The 11,399-nt window shown below is 32.0% G+C and overlaps 2 non-coding genes across 2 annotated transcripts; both read right to left on the bottom strand.

Annotated features, from left to right (window-relative positions):
* Positions 1 to 6,887: 6,887 nt before the first annotated feature.
* Positions 6,888 to 6,960, bottom strand: Trnar-acg. Its single transcript has one exon. It is a non-coding gene; the product is annotated as a tRNA-Arg (tRNA).
* Positions 6,961 to 9,603: 2,643 nt separating this feature from the next.
* Positions 9,604 to 9,676, bottom strand: Trnar-acg. The gene has a single exon. It is a non-coding gene; the product is annotated as a tRNA-Arg (tRNA).
* Positions 9,677 to 11,399: the final 1,723 nt, after the last annotated feature.

The following is an 11,399-nucleotide window of genomic DNA, read 5'->3' as shown; positions in this document are numbered from 1 at the left end:
TTCTAGTTCAGTTCTAGTTCAGTTCTAGTTCAGTTCTAGTTCAGTTCTAGTTCAGTTAGTTCAGTTCCAGTTCAGTTCTAGTTCAGTACTAGTTCAGTTCTAGTTCAGTTCTAGTTCAGTTCCGGTTCAGTTCTAGTTCAGTTCTAGTTCAGTTCTAGTTCAGTTCTAGTTCAGTTCTAGTTCAGTTCTAGTTCAGTTCTAGTTCAGTTTAGTTCAGTTCTAGTTCAGTTCTATTTCAGTTAAGTTCAGTTAGTTCAGTTCTAGTTCAGTTCTAGTTCAGTTCTAGTTCAGTTCTAGTTCAGTTCTAGTTAGTTCTAGTTCAGTCTAGTTCAGTTCTAGTTCAGTTCTAGTTCAGTTCTAGTTCAGTTCTAGTTCAGTTCTAGTTCAGTTCTAGTTCAGTTAGTTCAGTTCTAGTTCAGTTCTAGTTCAGTTCTAGTTCAGTTCTAGTCAGTTCTAGTCAGTTCTAGTTCAGTTCTAGTTCAGTTCTAGTCAGTTCTTGGTTCAGTTCTATTCAGTTCTAGTCAGTTCTAGTTCAGTTCTAGTTCAGTTCTAGTTCAGTTCTTGTTCAGTTCTAGTTCAGTATAGTTCAGTCTTGTTCAGTTAGTTAAGTTTAGTTCATTTCTAGTTCAGTTCTAGTTCAGTTCTAGTTCAGTTTAGTTCAGTTCTAGTTCAGTTCTAGTTCAGTTCTAGTTCAGTTCTAGTTCAGTTCTAGTTCAGTTCTAGTTCAGTTCTAGTTCAGTGTCTAGTTCAGTTCTAGTTCGTTCTAGTTCAGTTAGTTCAGTTCTAGTTCAGTTCTAGTTCAGTTCTAGTTCAGTTCTAGTTCGGTTCTAGTTCAGTTCTAGTTCAGTTCTAGTTCAGTTCTAGTTCAGTTCTAGTTCAGTTCTAGTTCAGTTCTAGTTCAGTTCTAGTTCAGTTCTAGTTCAGTTCTAGTCAGTTCTAGTTCAGTTCTTGTTCAGTTCTAGTTCAGTTCTAGTTCATTCTAGTTCAGTTCTAGTTCAGTTCTAGTTCAGTTCTAGTTCAGTTCTAGTTCAGTTCTAGTTCAGTTCTAGTTCAGTTCTAGTTCAGTTCTAGTTCAGTTCTAGTTCAGTTTAGTTCAGTTCTAGTTCAGTTCTTGTTCAGTTCTAGTTCAGTTCTAGTTCAGTTCTAGTTCGTTCTAGTTCAGTTCTAGTTCAGTTCTAGTTCAGTTCTAGTCAGTTCTAGTTCAGTTCTAGTTCAGTCTAGTTCAGTTCTAGTTCAGTTATAGTTCAGTTCTTGTTCAGTTTAGTTCAGTTCTAGTTCAGTTCTTGTTCAGTTCTAGTTCAGTTCTAGTTCATTTCTAGTTCATTTCTAGTTCAGTTCTAGTTCAGTTCTAGTTCAGTTCTAGTTCAGTTCTAGTTTCAGTTCTAGTTCAGTTCTAGTTCAGTTCTAGTTCAGTTTAGTTCAGTTCTAGTTCAGTTCTAGTTCAGTTCTAGTTCAGTTCTAGTTCAGTTCTAGTTCAGTTCTAGTTCAGTTCTAGTTCAGTTCTAGTTCAGTTCTAGTTCAGTTCTAGTTCAGTTCTAGTTCAGTTCTAGTTCAGTTCTAGTTCAGTTCTAGTTCATTCTAGTTCAGTTCTAGTTCAGTTCTAGTCAGTTCTAGTTCAGTTCTAGTTCTTTGTTCAGTTCTGTTCTTTCTAGTTCAGTTCTAGTTCAGTTCTAGTTCAGTTCTAGTTCAGTTCTAGTTCAGTTCTAGTTCAGTTCTAGTTCAGTTCTAGTTCAGTTCTAGTTCAGTTCTAGTCAGTTCTAGTTCAGTTCTAGTTCAGTTCTAGTTCAGTTCTAGTTCAGTTCTAGTTCAGTTCTAGTTCAGTTCTAGTTCAGTTCTAGTTCAGTTCTAGTTAGTTCTAGTTCAGTTCTAGTTCAGTTCTAGTTCAGTTCTAGTTCAGTTCTAGTTCAGTTCTAGTTCAGTTCTAGTTCTGTTCTAGTTCAGTTCTAGTTCAGTTCTAGTTCAGTTCTAGTTCAGTTCTAGTTCAGTTCTAGTTCAGTTCATTTTCTAGTTCAGTTCGAGATCAGTTCGAGATCAGTTCCAGATCAGTTCTAGTTCAATTCGAGTTCAGTTCTAGTTCAGTTCTAGTTCAGTTCTAGTTCAGTTCTAGTTCTATTCAGTTCTAGTTCAGTTCGAGATCAGTTCTAGTTCAGTCTAGTTCAGTTCTAGTTCATTCTAGTTCAGTTCTAGTTCAATTCTAGTTCAATACTAGTTCAGTTCTCTAGATTGGATATAGCTAGACTATTTATAAAAAATCAAGTCCAATTTTTTACAAGCAAACGATCCAAAGAACCTAGAGCGAGTAATTTTTATACGTTTGTTTTCGTAACATAAAAAACTGTAATAAATCCTCTCACGATCGCATACACCGACTGTACTGTGCAGTTCAAAATGTAATTTCATCAAGACGCTCTCCCATAAAATTTTGTAAAAAAAAAATGCGAATTTTGGTTTAAAATAAACCAAATGTTTTTGTTAAGTCTTTTGTTTTTATGAAATTTATAACTTTTAAATTGTTCAAAAAGATTTATTCACACTTGTAGAGTGTATTAAATCTGGGTAATTAGATGTTTATTTCTTGTCATTCAAATAAAAGTCATATTAACCACAACATGTAGTTGGAGAATAGTTATTTCAGTTGTAATTGTTTTGTTAGATTACTCTTCGAAATGTGTTTTCAATATATTTTGCAGATTTTCAACAATCTAGTATCTCTTGGATTGTTTTGAATCTTTTTTTTTAATATTTATAACTTTGTATGTCTATGTTTTTGGTTTTAGAATCCGACTGAATATAAACAATCGTTTTTATTTTCATGTAATTATGTGTTTTTTTTATAATTAACTTTTTCGTCTTTATATTTATATAATCTGCAACTCATGTTTACGTTTTGAAAAAGTCATTCGTAGTATTAGGGAATGTCAGATTTTGACGTTGTATTCGAATTTGTTTTGGTTTTTATTATGCTTCAAGTCTGCAGCAGCTGCGGGGTTTAATGGCTGTGGCTGTTGATGTGGTAGCACATTTGTGGAATTATTCAGATGCGCTGCAGTATGACCTAGAGAAATGGAAATTAAAGTTTGTAATGAGTTAATAATTTTTTCTTGTTTTAAGGTCGTTTCGTGTTTTTATAGGATTTTAACAGAGGCGGAAAATACCAAATCGACAACCTACAGTTTTGACAACTGAAAATTTTGTATTTTAATGAAAAATTCAAGGAATAACTTTGTCAACTATAGACAGAATAGTACATCTAAGCCTTAAAATTCAAAATTTTCAACGACCATAGTGCAAATATCAAATTTTAAGTAAACTTCAAAATTAACCAAAAACGAGTAAAGAATATTGAAACAAACAATTTTTTTCAAAACTGCTTAAAATTCATAAAGCGTCGTGTTTTGTGTGAGAATTTCAAAATTAAAAACTCATAATTAGCATATTTAACTGACAACAAATAATGTAATTTTATAACGTATTTTAGGTTTTACACCTCTTTATTTGTTCTTGAAAACATTTCAATAAGCGGTGTTTTTTCTTAATTTTTTGCAAATATTTGTTATTTACACACCCTCCCACATTTTATTAAACATTTTAATTACAAAAAAAAATTAATTTATTAGAACGCACTAGCAAAAAAACTACCAAAAACAAGAAACAAACAAAAAAAGAAAAGGCATCTTCTTTTTTCAACGCCAAAAATTTTTTTTAATAAAATTTATTTAAAATCTAGAAAAAAAAACTCACTATAACCTTATTTTAATAAGAACCAGATCGTTATTGGAATATAATACGCCTACTTTAGTTTAATACAAAACAAATAAAATAAATGGTCAAAAAAAAAAAAACAAAGAAATCAAAAACAAATAAAGAAATTTTAGACAGTGAAGGGCAAAAAAAAAAACAAAAATATTCCTAAGACTAATATATGTACTTGTCGATAGACTAGACTGTACTGTAGAATATAGACTCGACTATAGGCTATATAGACTAGAGAATAGTCTACAGACCAGACTATAGACTCAAGTATAGATTTATATAGTCTAGACTACTAACTAGACTATAGAATCAAGCATAGACTTGACTATAACCTAGACTAAAGACTTTACTATAAACTAGACTATAGCCTGAACTACACAGTAGACAACAGTCTAGGCTATATACTAGACTAATAACTAAAGTATATACTATACTATAGAATAGACCATACTATGGACTCGACTACAGACTAGAGGTACTATAGACTATACTATAGCTTAGACTATAAACTAGACTATAGACTAGACTATACACTGGACTATAAACTATGCTATACACTAGACTGTACACTAGACTGTGCACTAGACTATACACTAGACTATAGTCTAGACTATGCACTAGGCTATAAGCTTGACTATAGACTAGACTATAGACTAGACTATAGACTAGACTAGAGACTAGACTATAGACTAGACTATAGACTAGACTATAGACTAGACTATAGACTAGACTATAGACTAGACTATAGACTAGACTATAGACTAGACTATAGACTAGATATAGACTAGACTATAGACTAGACTATAGACTAGACTATAGACTAGACTATAGACTAGACTATAGACTAGACTATAGACTAGACTATAGACTAGACTATAGACTAGACTATAGACTAGACTATAGACTAGACTATAGACTAGACTATAGACTAGACTATAGGCTAGACTATAGACTAGACTATAGACTAGACTATAGACTAGACTATAGACTAGACTATAGACTAGACTATAGACTAGACTATAGACTAGACTATAGACTAGACTATAGAGACTATAGACTAGACTATAGACTAGACTATAGACTAGACTATAGACTAGACTATAGACTAAGACACTATAGACTAGACTATAGACTAGACTATAGACTAGACTATAGACTAGACTATAGACTAGACTATAGACTAGACTATAGACTAGACTATAGACTAGACTATAGACTAGATAGACTAGACTATAGACTAGACTATAGACTAGACTATAGACTAGACTATAGACTAGACTATAGATTAGACTATAGACTAGACTATAGACTAGACTATAGACTAGACTATAGACTAGACTATAGCCTAGACTATAGACTAGACTATAGACTAGACTATAGACTAGACTATAGACTAGACTATAGACTAGACTATAGACTAGACTATAGACTAGACTATAGACTAGACTATAGACTAGACTATAGACTAGACTATAGACTAGACTATAGACTAGACTATAGACTAGACTATAGACTAGACTATAGACTAGACTATAGACTAGACTATAGACTAGACTATAGACTAGACTATAGACTAGACTATAGACTAGACTATAGACTAGACTATAGACTAGACTATAGACTAGACTATAGACTAGACTATAGACTAGACTATAGACTAGACTATAGACTAGACTATAGACTAGACTATAGACTAGACTATAGACTAGACTATAGACTAGACTATAGACTAGACTATAGACTAGACTATAGACTAGACTATAGACTAGACTATAGACTAGATATAGACTAGACTATAGACTAGACTATAGACTAGACTATAGACTAGACTATAGACTAGACTATAGACTAGACTATAGACTAGACTATAGACTAGACTATAGACTAGACTATAGACTAGACTATAGACTAGACTATAGACTAGACTATAGACTAGACTATAGACTAGACTATAGACTAGACTATAGACTAGACTATAGACTAGACTATAGACTAGACTATAGACTAGACTATAGACTAGACTATAGACTAGACTAAAGACTAGACTATAGACTAGACTATAGACTAGACTATAGACTAGACTATAGACTAGACTATAGACTAGACTATAGACTAGACTATAGACTAGACTATAGACTAGACTATAGACCATACTATATAAATAGAATAGACGATCTGATTATAATCAAATCGATAGTATTATTTTAAAGCCCTGTGAATGGTATAACAATTAAAAAAAAACACACGTAGTCTCGACACAATACAATTTTCAAAAAACCACTGATGCGCTTGATTTATGATTTAAATCCAATATTTTTCAAACAATTAAAAGCAATGAAATAATGATAATAAAAATCTAACACGAAAAAAAAGCAAACTAAAGCTCTAAAATCGTACACTAACTCTACCTACGACAAAGACCAAAACCGATGACTTTGAACTTGAAAAACAGATTGACAAACACAGTTCGTTCACACTAACAGTTAGACAAAAATAAAATCAGTTTGTTTTCGCAAGAGGTAAATACATAATTGAAAATCATGGAGAAAAAAAAAGAGCTACAAGCAAATAAAAAAATTTAAATTGTCTCAAAACAACAATAAAAGAAATAAGTTTTAATTTTTTCGTTACAGAGTAAATAGGAACGTAGTATTTTATCAAGAGTAAAAATATACAAATATTTAACTACACACTTTTAAACAACACAGACAGTTGGTCTGTCGGTCCATGTTTGTTTTAAATTTATTGTAGTTTTGGATAATAAAAAAAGTTCTTATATTTAGATGATTATTTTTGTTATTTATTTAATGCTGGACGCATCAAATATGAACATTAAAAATTGTTATTAGCTTTTGTATTAATTAAAAAAATAAAGAATTAAAAAAATACGTGTATTAATTAAAAGAAAAATGTTAACGCAACGACCCGTTCAACCAGCAACATTCTCACACTTAATAGTCAGATCAACAGCGGTCTATTTTGTACTTTGTTTAGGTTATTAAATATGTTTTTTTTTAATGTTTAATTAAAATTTGTTATAGTTTGTGTTAATAAATTTTAATTAGATTATTTTAGCTTTTTTATTAGCGACCTATTTTTTGTTTAATAATTAAAAATATTAAAAACTTAACCTTCGATCCTGCCAGGAGTCGAACCTGGAATCTTCTGATCCGTAGTCAGACGCGTTATCCATTGCGCCACAGGACCGTTAGAGTCTTACTGGAAGAAATATAAGTTAAGTATTGCTGAAAAGCTTGTCTTCTCCACTAAAGTTTTTAAAAGATCGGTATTTCAGTTGCAAGACCTAACTATAGACTAGGGATGCCAATCGGGACTGGTTTTTAGAAATCCCGGAATTCGGGATTTTTAAATAAATCCCGGAATCCCGATATCGGGATCCCGGGATTTTCGGGATTTCTAAATCCCGAAAACTATAAAAAAAAAATTCAAAAAATCTTAATAATTTACCGACAAAAATAAAATGTTTTATTTCATATTGCAATATGAATACTCTTAGTAGGTGTTTACTTTCCAATAAGCATTTTGTGAAAAGAAAAACAAATTAATTCAAAGTACATACTTAGAATAAAATCTTTCCATCCCAGGCACTGAATAGTAGAATAAAAACCTGAAATAATACCCATGATATCCAAATTTACAATGGTTTCCAAATAATATTTAAATAGTATGTGTAATGGGGATCCATACGAGGCTACATAGAGCACCTGTACTGCACCTATATCTCCTCCACCTTATATCCCGTGTTCACTAACCAAGGGAATTATCTTCTCGCCATCTTATTGACAGGTTGACTTCCATTATAGATATCCGATAGTATCAATGCCTATTTATTGCCCTTTTTATACCCTTAGTAGGGATGGTATATTGGGTTTCTCCGGAGTAGTGCTTTTGTTTTATACTCTCCTAAAATACGCTGATGAAATTTGAAATGATCGGGCTTTTGATCCGAGCCCCCATACAAAACACAGCTTTAAAAAAGAATTAGTGTCCACAATTCGCTTAAAAAGAGAACTGTCGCAATGAAATTCAGCATAAAACATTTTATGTAACCGTAAATTCGCCCTCCAAATTTTATGAGGATCGACTCATATGATGGCGTCCTTCCCCCAAGCATATTTCAGAAAAATAGTTTTTTAACAATAAAGTGCTAGAATACTTTTATTATGAAAACTAAATTACATTTTACTCTCATAACTGGTGTATGGGGTTATATGGTCGGCCTCGCCCGCCTATAATTTCGTACTTGTTATTTTTATATATCCGATAGTATCTATGCCTATTTAGTATAGCAATGAAATTTGATATTCGTAAATCCCTGACGAGCCAAACCTCTCTACCAAATTTTATGTGGGTCGGTTCATAATTGACCCTACCCCCATATAAGGTCCCGTTAAAAAAATGACTTTAACGCTCATTACTGGCTTAAAAATACGAGTATAGCGATGAAATAGATACCACTAATGTTTCATGCGAGTCAAAATCTCTCTACCAAGTTTTTATGTGTTTCGGTCCATAATTGACCCTACCCCTACATAAGGTCCCATCCAGATAAATACTTTAACGCTCATTACTGGCTTACAAGTACGAGTGTAGAGATGAAATTTGAGATAAGTAAGTTTCTTACTCGCCAAAGCTAAGAAACTTTTTATAGGAACGTAAATCTTCCTACCGGAAAGTGTATGAACCAAAATTGGTCTAAAAAATTATGAAAAATTTTTATAAAAACGGTCACTGATTCACCCTACCTCTCATATAAGGTCCTATCAGTAAATTTGATGAGTAATATCACCCTGATGTTATAGAAAAGCATATTCGTCTAGACTATAGACTAGGACTATAGACAAGACTATAGACAAGACCTATAGACTAGACTATAGGACTAGACTATAGACTAGACTATAGACTAGACTATAGGACTAGACTATAGACTAGACTAAGACTATGACTATAGACTAGACTATAGACTAGACTATAGACTAGACTATAGACTAGACTATAGACTAGACTATAGACTAGACTATAGACTAGACTATAGACTAGACTATAGACTAGACTATAGACTAGACTATAGACTAGACTATAGACTAGACTATAGACTAGACTATAGACTAGACTATAGACTAGACTATAGACTAGACTATAGACTAGACTATAGACTAGACTATAGACTAGACTATAGACTAGACTATAGACTAGACTATAGACTAGACTATAGACTAGACTATAGACTAGACTATAGACTAGGACTATAGACTAGACTATAGACTAGGACTATAGGACTAGACTATAGACTAGACTATAGACTAGACTATAGGCTAGACTATAGGCTAGACTATAGACTAGACTATAGACTAGACTATAGACTAGACTATAGACTAGACTATAGACTAGACTATAGACTAGACTATAGACTAGACTATAGACTAGACTATAGACTAGACTATAGACTAGACTATAGACTAGACTATAGACTAGACTATAGACTATAGTTAGTCTACAGAACTATATACTAAACTATAGACTAGACTATAGATTCGAATATAGACTAGACTATAGAATAGACTAAATACAAGCCTATAGACTAAACTATAGACTAGAGTATAGACTATTGACTAGACTATAGACTAGACTATAGACTAGACTATAGACAAGACTATAGACTAGACTACAGATTAGACCATAGACTATACATTATTTTAAATGGTAAACAATTATCAGTTATGTGTTGTGTACATGTAACCAATGATATTTTAGAATAAATTATCAATTACCAAAATTACATAAAATCCTTCTTATATTATATATAAAAAATATAAAAACTAGACTCTGCGATCCTGCCAGGAGTCGAACCTGGAATCTTCTGATCCGTAGTCAGACGCGTTATCCATTGCGCCACAGGACCGTGCTGCTTCTCGCTGTCAAAGTTTCGCACTAATACTAACGCTAGTATTCAAAGTAGAAAAAGCTTTTTTCTAATAAGTTCTATTAACCCAATAGGAAATTTAGTATCACGCATTATAACTTTGACGCAGAATTGAAAACAACTTGTGTGCGTTATCAGTAAAACGGACAAGAAAGTCATAAATTTTAAAAGAAGGGTGTTGCTTCTTGGTTTCGTTACATGTTGTTTATGGAATTTCAAATTTATTAAGTGATTTATTTCTAAAGAAAACTCGGCTGCATATAACAATTAACTTTACATGATAATATGCTAAATAATACAAAACGAAATATAGATAGACTTGACTTTAAAAAAAAAAAGAGCACTTGTTGATTGTTAAGCAAATCAGGTCACACACATTAATCATTTTATGCAATTTTATAACGATTTTTATGCACTGCCTCAACATTGAATGCCTTCATGAATGCATTAATTTTAAATGCTAGAACAGTGGTCGGCATTTACTGCCAACAGAGAACGAGAGCAATTTGCGAAAAATATGAAAATGTACAAATAATAAACCAAAGTTACCGCCAAAACTTTTATAGAGCAGAGTTGTCTCATGTTTCACAAATTTATTATTTCAAGTTTGCACTCTTTCTGCTGACCCCTGCTTTAAACTTTAATTATTTGTTTTGCCTTTTTTACAAAACTAACTTGAGATTATTTAGTTTGGGATTTATGCATGTAAACATTTAACTCATTTATTTAATTTATGACAAACAATTAAATTTTATGTTACAAAAAATTCGAAAAAATATAAAACAACATATTTAAATATTCTCTTTGTTAACAACAAAAGAAACTATTAAAACATGACAACTATTTACACGAAAGTACTAAGCGTTTAGAGAAACAAAAAACATGACAAGAAAATCAAATCATATTTTTCACTATACTTTTTCGTTTTCGGCTTAATTATACCCTACATTTACACATTTTGAAAAATTGTATATGTAACTAGTCTATAGTCTAGTCTATAGTCTAGTCTAGTCTATAGTCTAGTCTATAGTCTAGTCTATAGTCTAGTCTATAGTCTAGTCTATAGTCTAGTCTATAGTCTAGTCTAGTCTAGTCTATAGTCTAGTCTAGTCTATAGTCTAGTCTAGTCTATAGTCTAGTCTAGTCTATAGTCTAGTCTAGTCTATAGTCTAGTCTATAGTCTAGTCTATAGTCTAGTCTATAGTCTAGTCTATAGTCTAGTCTATAGTCTAGTCTATAGTCTAGTCTATAGTCTAGTCTATAGTCTAGTCTATAGTCTAGTCTATAGTCTAGTCTATAGTCTAGTCTATAGTCTAGTCTATAGTCTAGTCTATAGTCTAGTCTATAGTCTAGTCTATAGTCTAGTCTATAGTCTAGTCTATAGTCTAGTCTATAGTCTAGTCCTATAGTCTAGTCTATAGTCTAGTCTATAGTCTAGTCTATAGTCTAGTCTATAGTCTAGTCTATAGTCTAGTCTATAGTCTAGTCTATTGTCTAGTCTATAGTCTAGTCTATTGTCTAGTTCATAGTCTAGTCTATAGTCTAGTCTATAGTCTAGTCTATAGTCTAGTCTATAGTCTAGTCTACAGTCTAGTCTATAGTCTAGTCTATAGTCTAGTCTATAGTCTAGTCTATAGTCTAGTCTATAGTCTAGTCTATAGTCTAGTCTATAGTCTAGTCTATAGTCTAGTCTATAGTCTAG

The sequence above is a fragment of the Lucilia sericata genome, unplaced genomic scaffold (assembly GCF_015586225.1).
Source record: "Lucilia sericata isolate MDLA Ls3-8-SP2 unplaced genomic scaffold, ASM1558622v1 Contig002887F_arrow, whole genome shotgun sequence".
Lineage (NCBI taxonomy): Eukaryota > Metazoa > Arthropoda > Insecta > Diptera > Calliphoridae > Lucilia > Lucilia sericata.
This window is presented reverse-complemented; position numbering and strand designations above follow the sequence as displayed.